Source organism: Camelus dromedarius, chromosome Y (assembly GCF_036321535.1).
Source record: "Camelus dromedarius isolate mCamDro1 chromosome Y, mCamDro1.pat, whole genome shotgun sequence".
NCBI classification, from domain to species: domain Eukaryota; kingdom Metazoa; phylum Chordata; class Mammalia; order Artiodactyla; family Camelidae; genus Camelus; species Camelus dromedarius.
Genome location: NC_087473.1, coordinates 20,273,791 through 20,290,378, shown reverse-complemented (window position 1 = coordinate 20,290,378; position 16,588 = coordinate 20,273,791).

The following is a 16,588-nucleotide window of genomic DNA, read 5'->3' as shown; positions in this document are numbered from 1 at the left end:
GTTCCCTCTGACCCCAGGCCCTTTGTTGAGGTCCTGGCCCCCAGGACTGCAGAATGGGGCTGTGTTTGGAGACGGGGTCTCTGAAGAGGTGGTGAAGGTAAAATGGGGTCACTAGGTGGGTCCTGATCCCAGAGGGCTGGGGTCCTTGTAAGAAGAGGAGATGAGGACCCAGACACACACAGAGGGACGCCCACGGGAGGACGCAGGGAGGAGACGGCCGTCTACACACCAAGGAGACACCAGCCCTGCTCACACCTGGACCTCAGATTCCAGCCTCCAGGACCAGGAGGGAATAAATGTCTCCTGCTTAAGCCCAGGGTCTTGGGCATTTGGCAAGCTGACTGAGACAAGGGCTCAGGCTGTCGAGGACCAAAATCTGTATCCGCTGGAGCTCCTGTAACAAAGTGCCACCAGCGGGGTGCCACCAACAGAACCGTATCGTCTGGCAGCCAGACGTCCAGGATCATGGTGGTGGCAGGCTCGGCCCCTCCTGGGGGCTCCGGGCGGAATCGGTTCTGAGACTCTCCCTTGGCTTTCAGTGGCTTTCTGGGACTCGTTGGTGTTCCTTGATTTGTAGAATCAAGGTCACCACCTGACCTCCGCCTTCAAGCCCACACAGCCTCCTCTGCACGGCACCAGCGCATACAAAGAGAGGCGGCGTCTCTCTTCCTGGAAAGCCCTGTCTAATGCAGTTGCCCAGAAGTTGCCCTTTGGAGCCAGGTCCTCTGTCTTGCTGGACAGCTCCCGGCCGTCACAGCTCGGGGCAGGTCCTCTGCGCCCCTGTTTCTAACGGTGCCCCTGGAACCCAAGAGAACACCAGTATCCTTCAAAGTTCTCATGACCTTGTCAGCGCTGTGGCATCTTTTTCTGATAACCAGGCTACAGAGAACCTCAAGGAAAGAGGGGTGACTTTGTTTCCAAGGGAGAGAAAGCTCTGCGTTCTTTCCGTCTTGCTGGGACCCATTTCCCGGGGTCTTCGCCAGAAGCTCAGGGAGCATTCGAGGAAGGGGGGATGCCCCTCTAGCGGGCACCTCCCCGTGCAATGCCCGCCTTTCAGACATTCCCCACCCTTCTTTGTTTAAGCCACGTCTTCCCAGAAGAGATTGCAGCTGAGTTTCCAGCCTCGCAACCCTTCTGTCACCTACAAGCCTTCTGATTTCTTGTTTCCTCTAATTTGGGTAAATGGGTATTGGCTGAGGGTCAGCATAGATTTTCCGGTTATTTAAATAGCGTTTCCCATGGTTTCCCTGGGATCGTTAGGGAAATTCTTCAACTGTCAGGTGGAATGGTGCAAACACGGCTGAGACGACCCACAGCCCTGCCTGACGCCGCGTCTCCGCCCCTCCTGCCCGTCACCCCTGAAACATTCGGGGTGTCAGGCCGGGAGCCTATGAATTCAGCTTCACGCAAATGGATTTTAAAGCTTACAGATGTTCCTGGCGCCGAAGGAACCGGGACGTGTCATGCAGGAAAAAAAATGACAAATTAACGATCTGCTCTATTTTTGTCTCATTTATGGTATTTTTCTCCCAAAGGTTGTAGGCTGGTTAAATGCAACTAGCTTAAAAGCAGCTGTGTCTGGAGGCTCTGCAAACTGAGTCAATGCAATTTCTTCTGCGGGGCTTGAGCCTGGATCCTTGAACGTTTTGGGGCACAGGGACCTTTGCCCTCACTGCTGCAGTATTTGCTGCAAGCAGCCGGTCAGTTGGGCACCCTCAGAAAGGCAGCAGCAACCTGGTTAGGTGGGCTGGGACTCAGAGGCCATAGGTGCAGGTCCAGTCCACTCCTTAATGGATAAAACAGCCTAATTCATAGCCGCCATCGCCGCACACCAGGGCCTGGATGTGGACTGTCCACCCGCCCACCCAGGGGGCTGGTACCCACACCCAGGACCCGGGTGTCCACCGTCCATCCCCCCACCCCAGGGGGCTGGTACCCACACCCAGGACCCGGGTGTCCACCGTCCATCCCCCCACCCCAGGGGGTGGTACCCACACCCAGGACCCGGGTGTCCACCGTCCATCCCCTCACCCCAGGGGGCTGGTACCCACACCCAGGACCCGGGTGTCCACCGTCCATCCCCCCACCCCAGGGGGCTGGTACCCACACCCAGGACCCGGGTGTCCACCGTCCATCCCCCCACCCCTGGGGGCTGGTACCCACACCCAGGACCCGGGTGTCCACCGTCCATCCCCCCCACCCCTGGGAGCTGGTACGCCCCTAACTAATAGCACAGAGACTGGGGAGCAGCTCACACCTTACAGGTAAATCAGTGCACAGGAGCCCCAAGCGACGAAGTGACGTTGCGAAGAGGACACAGAAAGCCACTTTCAGACAAAGCCACGACTCTCAGTCTGAGGGCTTCTTTGTGGGTAGACAGTCAAATCCACAGAGGAAGTCCGTCCTCGAAGCATTCGCACACAATTTTATCTGCACGTGTGTAAACGTCAGGTGTGCGAGCATTTGTTAAGAGCCTGCACGGTCAACGATATTTCCTGCCTTCGATGAAAATCTGTCTGGTTTGCGTCCGTGTCTGCTCTGAACGGCCCTCGAGAATGGCCCTGCGTTCTTTTTCTGACAGTTTTCAGTTTTTCCGGGAGTCACGCAGCCAGCGTCGATCTGGACAAATCACACATGAACCCCTCCGTATTTACAGACCCTGGGGCTTCTCCCCACGTACCCAAGGGTGCAAGAATGCGTCCCTTTGGAAAGAACCTTGAAATACACCCCTGAAGTGTTGCAGTCCTTTTTTAAATTCCCCTGATTATGAGGTTTACTCTTCTTCTCTTAAAAGGGGAGTAGTTACTGCAATCTTACGGTTACCAGAGGAAAGGGGGCGCGAAGGGAGAGATTTGGGAGTTTGAAATTAGCAAATGTTAGCCACTATATACAGAAATAGATTGAAAAGCAAATTTCTTCTGTGCAGCACAGGGAACTCTATTTAATATCTTGCAGGAACCTTTAATGGAGAAGAATATGAAAACGAATGTCTGTACGTATACGCATGACTGGGACACGGTGCGGGACACCAGAAACTGACGGTACTTCAATTAAAACGGGAGGGGGCGGTGGGTAGAAGACTGCACTGTGTGCCGGAGTGTTCCTGCCAATCTGGAAACTAGCAAACACAGCATCAGAAAGCAGGTGAGGAGCTCAGGATCCAGGGAGAGAGCCCGGCGGGGCCCGCAGGGTGTGTCTGCAGAGACGCCTGCGCCGTCCGGATGCCCTGAGAGGTACCCTCTGGGCTGAGATATATTATCCACCGTGGCTGTGGCTGTCTGGGGCCTAGGCCGGCCGAGGTGGAGGAAGCCAGAGGTGCGTGTGCAGCTCCGGGAAAGCACCCTTGGAAGTGTCCTCCTGGCGACTCTTCCCCCCTGACCCCGGGGCCGCCCCCCCAGCCCTCGGCAGGCCGTTGGTGCTGCTGACCGGCTAGTTTCAGTGGTGTCCCAGGGCAGCTGTCCACAGCCCATGCAGTCGGGTCCCTTCTCGCCCAAAGGGGTGACCCCACAGACGGGAAACCTTTACGCTGGAGAAGGAACCACCGCTTTCTTTGCCCGGAACGTGCCTTTGGGCGCTGCCAGCATGCTGGGGACTCACGTCCTTTGGAACCACAAGAACACTTGCTGAAGACTCGCGACATGAAGAGGAAAAATGAGCGCAGGCACTCGCTTTCATGAGACCATGTCCCCTGTGTTGTCGTTCACTAGCTACACCCAGCACAGCCCGGATTCTCCGCCCGGAGCATTTTCTTGAACAGAATTTCAAGGCCAAGCAGAAACAGATCACTCTGGGTGGGACTGGGGAGTTCTCAGCAGGGGAGAAAGGAGGTTTCAGAGGGGGCAGAGGGAGAGGGTGGGCACGGCTGTCTGGGCTCGCCTCTCACGTCCAAGCACCACAAGGTGACCCAGCCTCCCGCAGACGGTCAGCTGAGGGCCGCCCGGTGTGGTCTCCCCGTGGAGTCTGCACGCGGCCCAGGATAATCCCAGGCGTGGAGAGAGTTTGGGGCAACACGGGGCTGTATTCTAACGAGCAGGACAGCCAGATGCACACCTCACCACTGACTGTTCTGATGTGGGCATCCCAAAGGGTTCTTCTCACCTCCACACCCGCTCCCGCCCCTCCTGTCCCACCTGGGAGGTGGGAGCAAGGCCTCCTGGAAGCGAGGGAGACGGGGGAAGGCAGATCTGTCTCCCAAGCTGGCTCTGTCTCTCCTGGGTGTGTCTCTCTCCCTCAAGGTACTGACCGAGTTTGGGCTTCGTTTTCTCTGCTGTAAAGTGAGAGCGATGACAAGGCCCCTGTGGGGTTGTTCTGAGGACCTGAACTAATGTATCCCCCGGAGCTCGGCCCTGACAGCAGACGTGCTCAGGACACACCGCTGTTGAGAAGTGTGCTGTTGACACTGCTGCTTCTGATTCCAGTGGTGAGCGTGCCCGGTCCTGGGGGGCCGGCTGTGAGCAGGAGGGCCTCTGACGGAGGAGGCCTTGGCCCCTCCCCAGGTGCTGCCTGGACACTTTGCTGTCACAACTGAGCTACTGGCACGTGGTGGCTGGAGACCAGGGACGCAGCTCCACACCCCACAGTGCACAGGACGCCCCCATCAGAGAGTCCTCCAGCCCCGGGGTTGGTCATGTGGGTCAGGAGAAATCCTGACCCTGCAGGAGAACTCATTGTCCATGCTCCGGACATCTGGATGGTGGAGACCAGGGATGCTGTCAACATTGCATGATGCCCAGTATGGCCCCCATCCCCGAATCGTGTGGCCCTGAATGTCAGTAGCACAGAGATGGAGAAACTCCACTGAGCCCAGCGATGGCTTTCGTAGAAACACTGACAATGTAAGTAGCACCTCTATCGTGTTGTGGTTCTTTGTCAGGAAAGGGCCTCTGGACGGAGACTGGTGCGGAAGAAAGAAATCCAGGGGCAATTTCGCTCAGCAACGAGTGGAGTTGCTGGCAGGGCCAAGGTGGTGCGTCTGTCTGGTCCTGACGGGATGGGGCTTAGCGAAGACCCTGAACGTTTTCAACTCAATTAAAAACAAAATGAGCAACGGAAGGACTCTGGAAACCTCTATGGGGAAGACGCCTGAGGCTCTTTCTTCCAGAATGTGGCGAAATTCGAGCTACGGGGATGGCGGTGTGAACACAATACATTGAAAGAGTTGATGAACACTCGGAAGTTCTTGGACGCCACCAGCTCAGCAGGAAACCTGAATCACTTCCCTGTGGCCCCTCAGCTGCGGCTGCCACTCTGCGACCATAGACCACGACCTTCAGGGTGACTTGCTGGTGGATTTAAAAATAGGAGGTGTCTCAGGCCCCATCCATGCTTCCAAAGCACCTGTTGCTTGTAGCACAAACCTCTTTTGACTTAATTATTGCATCAGTCAAGGGACAAAAACCAGGACAGTGGGGCGGACACAGCAGTCAAATACAACAGCAAGGACTCTTTTGTGGATGTTCTCTTTTCCAGGGAGGTAGCCTTTGCTACTTCCTGCCTTTTGCGTTTTAAAACTAGACACCCAAGTGTCCACATACGGCGACCTGAATTTCTGCTGAGTCATTCAGCCTGCCCCGCCAGGAACACTGCCTCGCCTCCGGGGTCTGTAGATGGGGTGTGCACTCACCACCAGCTTTTCTCAAGACGTGGCCCTGCGAAGGTTACGTTTGGCCTCAGGGCCAGCCTTCCCTTCTCCAAATGAGAAAGAAAAAAAATCATTGCTATCTTTCTTTTCTAAATCGTTTGCAGTCAGCACACTTTTCCTCTCACAGGACTTGGCTTTAATTTGCACAGAGAGAGGTGGCTTCTGAGCACAGGGGCCCCTGCACGCCTCTGGGGTGGGTGAGTCTGCAGCAGGTGTCAGAGGGGACTTGCCGAGTGGTCTGCCGTGTGTGGGACACAGGGAGAGAGAATGTGGGGCTGCTATAAGGTTTTCAAGTGTGGGACATGGGAGGGGAAAAAAAGAATTGGAGAAAAGGGTGGCTAAAATCCATGTCTCCCACATTTCTGCACAAACTTCTCTAAAGCTCACAGAAGGACTCCTAGCCATGTGAGAAAAACTGGATGCACTTCCCCGTATCCATTTGGATTTTCATGTAGTTTCTCCCCTTCATTCTGTTAACAAGCGGATCACACTGGCTGACCTTCAGATGTTAATCCAAACTTGCTATTCTGAGATAAACCCCTTTTGGTCATGGTGTGTTAGTCTTTTTGGTTCAATTTGCTAGTATTTCATTGAGGATTTCTAACTCTGCATTCATGGCCAATATTGGTCTGTCATTCTCTTTTCTTGTCACACCTTTATCTGATCTTGGTCATTTTCCCATCCATGTGTGGTGGAACTCACAAGGCAATCCGGGCCTGGAGAGTTCTTTGCGGCCACACTGTTGGAATTAATTTTGTGTTAATTACAGCCCCGGTTGCATGTGCATAGGACTACTCATGGGGTCTATTTTTTCTCGTGTTAGCTTTGGGCGTTGTGTCCTTCAAGGAACTCGTAGTATGCGGGTGGTTGAGTTCATCAGCACAAAGCTGCTGCTATTGCTCCCTTGTGATCCTCTCAGTGTTGCTCCGGAACTTTCTTCCTTCCCAGCACATGTTCTTCCAGAACCTTCCTCTCTCTGCTTCTCCCTTGTCTCAAAGACCACTCCCTCTTGGTTTCTTTCACTGTACTATGCCCTGACCCTCTTCCCACCCTACAGTTAGAGACTTGGGGTCAAGTGGTGGACCTCTCGTCTTCCGCACGCACATCTATGCCACGGGTGACCTCACCCAGTCCACTAGTTTCCTCCCGTGACCCCCAAATGAATCCAGTATCTCTAGCTGTGCCCTCGTCCCGAGTTCAGTCTCACCAATCCACCAGGCTACTCAACATCGCAGAGGTCCAGTGGGTCTCCCAAACTGAGCAAGCCCACAACAGGCAACTCAGCTGAGTCCCAAACCCTCAACTTTCAAGACCTTCGGCAGCCCCACCACCCCTGGCCCCCTCCCCCTTGACCCTTCTGCTCTGCCCTCCTGCTATTTCTCAACACGACAGATTATGTCAGCCGCCATCTTTGCCCCCCCGTCACGGTCTCATCACCATTGCGTCTTCAACCTTCTGCTCTGAAAGTCACCTTCCCCAACCGCCTTTCTAAGTAACTCCCCCAACTGTATCACTTTTTGATTCTGTGCACCTGAAATTACGTCCAATTTTTAAATTCCTGTATCTGTGTATTGTCTGTGTTCCCTGACAGATTGGGAGCTCGGCGAGCATAGGGAAGGCACCTAGTTGACCTCTGTGTCCCCGGCACTTGGCATCTGTGCGTGTGTGGGTTTCCTCTTCCTGTCGTAACCGATGGTCACAAACTCAAAAGCTTCAAATATCACCCGTTTATTGTCTCAACTATCTTCGGTCAGAGGTCCGGGACAGTGTGGGTGACTGAGCTGTGTCCTCTGTGCAAGGCGTCCCAAGGTCAAAGTCGAGGTCCACCAGAATGGGTTCTCGTTGGTAGCTCTGGGGAAGCAGTTACTCCCAAGCTGACTCGGGCTGTTGCCCATACTCAGTCCCTTGGGCTTGTGGGAATGAAGGCTCTTTCTGGCTGGCTGTCAGCCAGGGCTGGCTTTGCATAAAGGGGCCACCCACAGTCCTTGTCGTAGTTTCCATCAGCTCCTTCCAGCAATGCTGGGTAGAATCCCCCTCATGCTTGGAACCCCTCTGACCCCTTCTGCCTCATCTCCAACTCCAGACAGAGCAAGTCTTCTGGTTTTTAATCACAATCTGTTCACATGGGCCCATGTGGATACTCCAGGACCATCTCCCAGTGTGAAGACTGGTCACCTTAATCATATCTGCAAAGTCCTTTTGCCACATAAGGAGACACAGTCAAAGGTTCTAGGGATGAAGGCACGAGTGTCTTTGTGGGCCACCAGCTCTGCCACCACAGTGCTCCAGAAATACTTGTTAACAGCTCAAGAATCCATAAAAAGCCTCTTTCCATCACAGGCTGGGTCCACTGGGCAGCCCTGAAGCCCCCTGGGGTGTCAGGGCCAGCTGGAAGCTGCCCTCTTCCCTCTCCAGATGGGTTTCTCCCCCATCCCAAGGGATGGGGTTATGCCAACCTACACGACCCCAGCTGGAGAAAAATGGGTCTTACTTTATAAGTGTTGTCAAAATAACGGATTCTCCTCCCAGACCCCCATGTCACCTGCTATAATAAGAGCTAAGGCATGGGGGTGGACCCACAGGGGCACCCCTGGGACTCTCCCGGAGGGAAGGCAGCCCTGGCCCCTGAGCTCTGCCCACCTTTCACCAGCTGTTATTGCAGCCTGGGGTTGTCCTAACTATCCCCACCCCCCCCACCCCACAGCTTCTGAGCTGTTCGCACAAAGACGGAACCCTCTGTGTCAAGAAGGCAGAATCCAGGAGTTCACGCCAGCAGGAGGAACCTCAGAAGACTGCAACCTGCCTGGCTGCTAAGTCATGTGGACCACCCCTCGCAACCCGGGGTCCAGACACATGCCTCAAGCCCCCGCCTCTGCTCTGCCTGGGGGAGTCCCTCTTCACGCCCAACCCCAGGAGCTGCCTCTCCGGTCTTCACACAAACCCCAGACCTCCTGGGAAGTGTGCAGCATTTCAGAATCAGAGGGGCTGGGGGCCCTTTTCCCTGCCCAGATTTATTCCACCTGGCCCCTACGAATGTCTTTGCTCCCCCTGCAGTCTCCTTCCCTCCCACAGTCGGAGTGAAGGCCAAAGGGGGAACAGACCCAGGGGAAGTGAGGCAGCTCGAGGGTGATGTCAGTGGTGCAGGGGACTGCCTTTGGGGCCAGGGACCAGCACAGAGGAGGATGCAAGAACGAATGAGTGAATGAGTGAGTGAATCCAGGGCATGCCCTTGCCTTCAACAGAAGGAAGGCCCAGCTCGTCACACACCCCACGTCTTCCTGGCTGGAAGGAGCCGGTGGGGGCTCAGTTATGAATGCAGCTGAGCCTCCCCCACCAGCTCCCAGGACTGAATGGTGCCCAGACCTGAAAGGTGGCTTTTTCTGCCCAAGGGGCAAGTCCTGTGTGTGTCCTGATCCTGGACAGGATAGGGACCCCTCCCCTCCTGCCCTTGGCCCCAGCCCCACTCCCTGGTTCCCTCCCCCCAACCTCTGCACCCCTCCCCCGTGTGAGGGGAGGATTGAGGGTGGTGCTGAGACCTGCGGTGGGCTCCTGGCGGGTGTCCAGCAGGTCGAGCTCAGCCGTCTAGCCCCGAGCTTCGCCTCAGGCCAGGAGGCTGAGCTGCGGTGGAAAGGCCGGCGGCGGAAGCAGGCAGCCTCTCTCTCCACTTCGCCCTGGGGCCCCTTCCATGCACTCTGGCCGGGGCCTGCACCTCTTCTCCCCAATTAGCTGAGCCGCGCCCTGGATGCCCATGCCACCCCCCAAATCTCCAACCCTCTGCTCCTGCCTTTATCCCTTCCCCCTCCCTCCACCACACCCTCATGCATAGCTGGCCAGTTCCCAAGGAGATGCAGAGCAGGGGCACGCCCCTGCCCCCCCCCCACAGGCAACCTTGGGCGGTCAGCACAGATCCCTCATTAGTGGGGTGACGGGAGGGGGCCCTGGAGAGGCAGCACATGCCCCCTCCTCGCCAAGGCCCTGATGAGTGATAAGAGCCACTCTCGAGGGGAGGCCCACAGCACAGAAAGCAGGTCCAGCTGTCTGAGAGCGAACCGCGGGCCAGTGTGTGTGTGTGATGCCTGTTGGCCCCAATCCTGGCATGTGAGGGAGGCTATTTGGGGTCCCCATGGGCGCAGGGGCTTCCATGATGGGTACACTGGGCACCAAGCAGTCCTGGGGAGACCCCAGTGCCCCTGTGTTCCTGTGCCCTGATGAGCTGTCTTTCCAGCCCTTGGCACCTAACTTCTGCTTCACAACCCTGCTGGTTCCAGGGCAGCCTCTGGAAAGCAGAGGACAGAGGGTGGGGCATTTTTCTCCACAAATTGGCCAGTTAATTAATGCCCACCTCCTAGGGGGTGAACGTTCCTTTCCTGGACTCTTTTTCTGAAGTCAAGGTATCTGGAAGTGGATGGTGGGTGGGGAAACGTCTGCGGCAGCCCAGAGGTGCCTGCGCTTCGGTTCCACCAGCAAAACCGTTCGCTTTCCTTGGGGCGATCGAAGATCGCAGTCTGTTGAGCCCCGTGCAAACTTTGGGTAGGTGGTCGCAAGGTCCGAGAGACTTCTGTGGCCTTTTCTGCCAGCACTGACCACACCGATAGCTCCGTCATGTGCCCAGGCGCCTGGGGACGTTACGTTGGCCGGAGCCTGAGCCGGGAAGGAAGGCAGCGCTCGGGCACCGGTCCAGCACGGCCCGTGGGGACAGCGGGCCGTGCGCGCTGCTTGCGCCCCGGAGGGCTGGGGCCAACTGTCCCCGCGACGCCAGGCGGGTGCCCGGCGCGTTCTGGTAGCTTCCGGCCAGGGGCTGCCGTCTTCCGAAGCGAAAGTCTCGTTTGCTGGCTATGGGCGTGGGACGTACTCATTCCTTTCGTCTGCATTTTGAAAATGGAGAGAAAGGGGAAAAGGTTTCCAGCCTGTTTTGGAGCGAGCGATTTCCAAAGCCCTCCGCGACCCGTAACCGGGAGAAGCCAATCCGGGGTGAGGGGGCGCCGGCAGGAAGGAGATGGCGCTCGCCCGTTCCGTGTCCCCTGCAGAGGCCCTGTGTCAGAACGGAGGGCGAAAACCAAAATCCAGCCCTGACGTTGATTCTTGGAACATTAATTACCGCAGAAAGAGCTCCCTGCGAGCTCGTAATGTATTCATCGCAAGGGAGAGGCACCCATTGTTTGTTTAGCGGTGGTCTCGGGAAAAACGGCCCTCTTTAGATGTCCTCGGTGGTAAACTGCTCTGCTCCCTGAAAAAATAATGTTTTTCTTCAATAAAACGTAAAGTAACGGCCCTGTGATCAAATCTGAAAGGAAAGAGTTTTAATGTCCACCATATGTTACAGAGTACACGGTGAGGGGGAAAAAGGAGAGAGAAAATTCCACAGAAGGCCAACAGCATTCCTTCTTACGAAATGTATTGTTAAAATGCATTTTTGCATTGGGGGTTATTTTAGAACACCCCCCCCATATAAATCCGGGAATTTGTAGCAAAAGTGAGACAGAATGAAAAAAATCCTACATTTTCTGGGTGGGTCCTTGGCAGCACAGAGTGAGCCCACCCTCTGGAGAGGAGAGAGAGCAAATCCTGCCCCGTTCCTCGTCTTTTATTAATATTGTTGATGTCAAATTTGTCCACAGGATCAATCTTATCCATTCACGAGCTGGATTAACAGAGCCCCAGCGTAAAGAAAATCTATTAGCCTCCCATTTGAAACACGCGTGTTTGCGCAAATCAATAAACAGCGTAGGAGGGAATACAAAAGCAGGTTTCCAAATTTAAAAGCGGGAAGGAGGAGGGGGCACAGGAGCCCGTCTAAGGGAAGTGTTAAGACGTCTGTAAAACCCTGCCCCTCCGATCGATACTTATAAATCCTTAATGTGTGGGGAGGGGTTGATTGTTGCTAAAAAGACTCTCTCTTGAGCAAAAACCATCCACAACCCCCTCCAGTTCTTACTATTAATAGAAATTGTCTTTTGAATTAGGTGCTGAGAATGTGGACCATATGGGAGCAGCGTTCACTGACACTTGCTTCCTCGGGTTCCTGGGAAGCAAGGATGACCCCAGGGCGCGGGGCGGGGTGGTGGGCGTCTGAGTTGCCAGGTTGTGGGCAAAGCGGAGCAGCGGGCCTGACTCCCGCCTGTGCTCCCGGAGGGGTGGCGGCCCCAGACGGCTGGCTGCAAATGCTGCTCTGCTGTTAAGAGCTCAGGGCATGAAATTTGATTTAAAGTAAATAGGTTCGGATCAGAGGAGCTTCGATTTACAGGGCTAAACGTGAAAAATCGGAGCCCTACCTTTTAAGCATTAAATCAACCAAATATTAAATATTTGAATATTCATGACCTCCTGTCCCTTGGCCTCATAAATACGAGGAAGGAGAGCCGGTTAGCAGCAGCTCCAGTCCATTAAAATGTACCCAGTTCACATACAGAAAGTCAGGCTATTTTATAAAATCAAAAAATTCCAGTGTCTATTTCCTTGTGCCATCTGAAGGCTGCCCCTGGGGTCTGTCCCCCACTATGGTGCTTGGGACCAGGAACTGTGCTTTTGGGGGGCCAGCTCGGTCCACAGCCTCTGTTACTGGGTTTCCTGGAGGCTCCAGGCCGAACTGCAGTGCCTGGACATGGAATTTTAACTGGTGTGCCTTCCAGATGGAGGTCCTGCACTGGACACAAGAAATATTCTGGTCCCTTTCTCTTCTGCAGGTGGGGAAAGGACAAGGAAGGGTGGAAAACCCATCACCACCACCCAGCACCTCGTCCCTCCTGCTCTGAGGGTTCCAGGCCGCAGGACGCACCAGGGGAGGCCGTTCTAGCCAGTTCTGCCTCTGGGGACTGGCATGTCTGAGCTTTCTAGCTCAGCCTGAAATTGGAGAGGAAGCTGGGAGCCTGCAGGGCTGGACAGAAGGGCTGCAGTTGGGGTAAACTCGGGGTGAGTGAGGGGGTGCAGCAGGTCCAGCTCAGGATGCGGTCAGGCTGGCCTTGGCCCGGGGTAGGGGGGTGAGGGTGGAGGTTGGTGGAATTCAGCGAACCCTGATTTGGAATGAGAGGACCCAGGTGAGAACCATGGGGGCAAAGAGAGTCCCCGTCTCCGCCCTGGGGTGGGGCAGGCCTCCTGGGGTTGACCTCCAGCAGGTGGGCTGTGCCCCGTTCTTTGAGTGGGGTTCTCACTTCCCCCAACCCCGTAACCGGGAGCCTGGAGCATCCACGCTTGGGCCAACAGACACCACGCTGCCTCCAGGCTTCAGAGACCATCAGCGGTGTTAGGAGGGCCCTCCGGCCTCCTTCCCCTTCCCAGAGACCCTTCCTCTGTCCCCAGCACACAGTGTCCTGGCATTTCCATTTTGTTGAATTGCACTTTGTCCCAGGGGTCTTCCCAGGTAGACCATAGACAGGATGGAGCGCGTCCGGCACCTGGGACTCGGGCAGCTCGCGTCCACCCGGGTTTCTGGGCAGTGGGGTGCGCGCGAGGCGGGCGCGCAGGGGTGCCGGAGCGCGGGTCAGCGCCCCAGGCCAGTGAGCTCCAGGGTGTGTGCAGAGCTTTTGGTGAAATCCACGTTGGAGCTTCCGTTTTCTTCCAGAAACCAGATCCCCTCTTTTCCTCCCCACCCCCCACCCCACGACTTCTTTTTTTTGTTTCTTCTTCTTCTTCTTCTTTTTTTTTTTTTTTGGAAGGAGCTATGCTTTCGTTTCTATTCACAAACTTCTCCGAAGTCTGCTACCTCATTCAGAGTTGGCAATGCGCGTTTGAGACATGGGAGAACCTACCTTCTCCCAAGACAAATTGAGATTTTAAAATGCTGTTGCCCCCTCCCCGCTTCTTGGGCCCCCTTGTCTCTGATGGAAGCGGCTACAGAAACTCAAAACAAGAGCCCCTTATGCCTGGGTGGGTCTGGGCCCAGCCCTCCCCTCCCCTCCTGCCAGCCGTGGCCCCAGCGGAAATGTAAATGTAACATTTCATAAACTGCACCCACCCTGCGGCCTCGGGCACCGTCTTGAATTAGCAAAAATATGTGGTAGCAAAAGTCCTTGCCCAGGCTAAAATATGAAACACGCTGCTGCTGCCGCCTCTGGGTTTAAGGGAGAGAAAGCTAAGGACCCTTGCGCACCCCTGGCCAGGGAGAAGGGGTGTTCAGGGGACCTCCTGCTCTGTGGTCCCCAAAAGTTAGAGAGGGAGGCCGCCTCTTTGCTCATCAAGAAAAAGTGTGATTTTGTGAAAAGGAGACTCACTTCCGTAGCCAGCAACGCTTAAAAAAATCGCAGCCTTGGGAATGAGGGGAGGCGCTGGGAGGTTATGGGGGGACGCAATTCCAGGGCAGGTTCTTTTGAAAACTTCCGTCTATACTGGGGATCAAGGTGGGGGCTGCCAGGGAAGGGTTTAATTCTTTTTCAGGCTTCAGGGTCTTGACCATCCAGAGACCCCAGCTGGTGCCCGTAGAGGAGATCCCGAGCATGCCTGCCAGGCCCCGATCCCAGAAGTGTTCCTTCTAGGGGAGGGGAGTCCAGGGTCCAAGGTTGCGGTGGGGGGGCAGCCCTGCTTGGGGACCTGGGGTTTCTCACCCCTGTTCCCTGCAAAGGACCGTCAGGCCACCTTAGGCCCAGGGTCTATGTGACCCCCATGGAAGGCCAAGCCCCTGAGACTGCAGGGGTAAGGGTTAGGGACTGGACAGGCTGCATGTTGGGGGTTCACCACTAAGTCCCTGGGGACTTGGCCTCCTCACCTGAGGCTGGAGGAGTGGGGAGATGGGAGAAGGTCAGGAGAGGAAAAGTTACTCTGCCTTTGAGGATACCGGAAAGTTACTCCAGCCCAGAGCCCCCTAGTCCCCCGAGACCTGCTCACTAATGCGCGCGCGCTCTCTCTGTCTCCCTCCTCCCTCCTCTCCTGTCACTCTGCCGTTTCTTGCAGAGAGAGTTCACTGGTGGGCGGGGGTCCCCAACTGGGTAGAGGTGGAAGATGCGCCCCGTGGAGTGAGTGACGGGGGGCAGCGGTGGAGGCTCCGCCCCAAAAGCCAAGGACCCTGAGGTCCCGGGGCGCCCCGCGCGCCCTGCCCTCCCCCGCTCCGGGCTCGGCCTTCGGCGTTTCCCCCGCCGACCCGCGAGGCGGCTGCATGCATAATGCATGAGGGGCTATTTGTAATTCTGTGTGATATCTGCGCGCCTCCGCTTTGATTAGAGGACCGCGGTGACAAAGACCTGTTTGTCAAGTTGCGAGGGCTTCTTGGCCTTTCGCTTTTGAAGTCCCGGGGAGGCTGCGGCCGCCAAATCCCCCAGGTCTGTCCGCCGTACGCGGGGCAGAGCAGCCGGGGACGCGCGCGGAGAAGTGCCGGCCCAGAGCTCCCGGAGGATGGATGGGGGCCGGGCAGGAGGCGAGAGGAAAAGAGGAGAGAGATCTGGGGAGCGAGGGAAGGAAGGACTTGAGGGGGGAAGGAAGGAAGGCAGGAAGAAAGGCAAGAAGGAAGGAGCAAGGAAGAACTGTTCTGTTTCCATTCTGGTCCCCCCCTCCTCACCCCGCTTCTCTGGCTTGACACCCCCTCCCCCTGGATCGCGGTACCCCTGTGTGGACCCGGCCAGGGCCCCGCAGATTCCGGAGAAATCGTTTACTTCCTTTCCAGCTGGAGGAAACAACTGTCCGGCTCCGGACGCTGGGCAGAACGCTGGCAACCGCCGAGGGTGGCCCGGATTCTGGGGTCTGATGAACCGGCGCTTCGGAGGAAGAACTGACTTCAGAACACGCAAAACAAACGCCTCCAAACCTCACAAGACCCCCATCCACCCCCGCACCCCTCGCCAAAATCCTCGTCCCAACTCGGGGGGGGGGGAGGGGGAGACGAGGGGAGATTACAGAAAAAGGGGGGGGGCAGAAAAGTTACTTTATTTGCAGACGAAGTTTTGCAGAGGTTATGTTTGACTGCTGGGATTGCAAAATGAATTTTTCATCGCATTTGAGGAAAAGTGGCTCCTTCTAAGCACAGCGAAAAGTTCTGAGGCAAGATCTGGTCAGGGGAACCGTGGTATAGCCAAAAATACATCTATTTTCCCCCAATAAACCTCTCAGACACCAGGCTGACAGCACGGCTCTAAAGACGGCTGCGTCGGTCCGGTCGAAAGAGATCTGACGCGTGCCCCGAGGACCGCGGTATACAAACCAGTTCTCCCAGGGACCCGCCGGCTTCTTCGCGTCTGGACCACCGCGCTCCGTGCGCTCGTGGCCCGCAGCGTCCGTGTCCCCGGCCTCGGCGGCGCCGGCCCCTCCGTGGTCTGCGAGCCGTTTTGCACCGCCGCCGCCGCCGAGGCTCGGGTGCCCACTTTCGGAGAGACCTGGGCCTCTTTCTCTCACTTTGGGGGTTCCTCGAGGTGTTCCCCAGTCTCGCCGCGCGCAGCCGCTCCACCCGCTCGCTCCTGCGGGGCCGCGCCGGCGGGTCCAGCCCCGCAAGCCCACCGCATCTCCAGCTCGGAGTCAATTCCCGTCTGTGATGGCGCGCCACCGCCGCCCGGGTCTCTTCCGTGGAGTCTGCGCACGGCCACGCCCGGACACATCCTGGCGGGATAACAGTCATTCGGGGGGCGAGGCTGCGCTCCTCCCGGCTCTGCGGGCCGGCAAGGACGTCCTCACAATCCCTAAACTCCTCCTTGAGTTTCGTTTCCGCCAGCCATTGAGAGAATGCGGGTACCTGTTTGGGGCGCTGGCGCCTGCGCCCGCTCGCGCGCGCGCGCGCTCTCTCTCTCCCTTCAAAAACTTGATCTGTACCTCTCCACACCAAGGTGCACAGACGCCAAACAGTGATGAAATGAAAAGAAAGCCAATTGCCGGACTGGAGGTGGGGGAGAGATAGCGTCTCTGCGTGCGCCCGCCGCCGAGCCGGGAGCTGTAATTGCAGCAGACAGGGCAGGCTGGGGGTTGGGCGGAGGTAGCCGTGTATAAATAGTGAGATCTCAAATTGAAAGGCATAAATAACAGCTGGAGGGACCT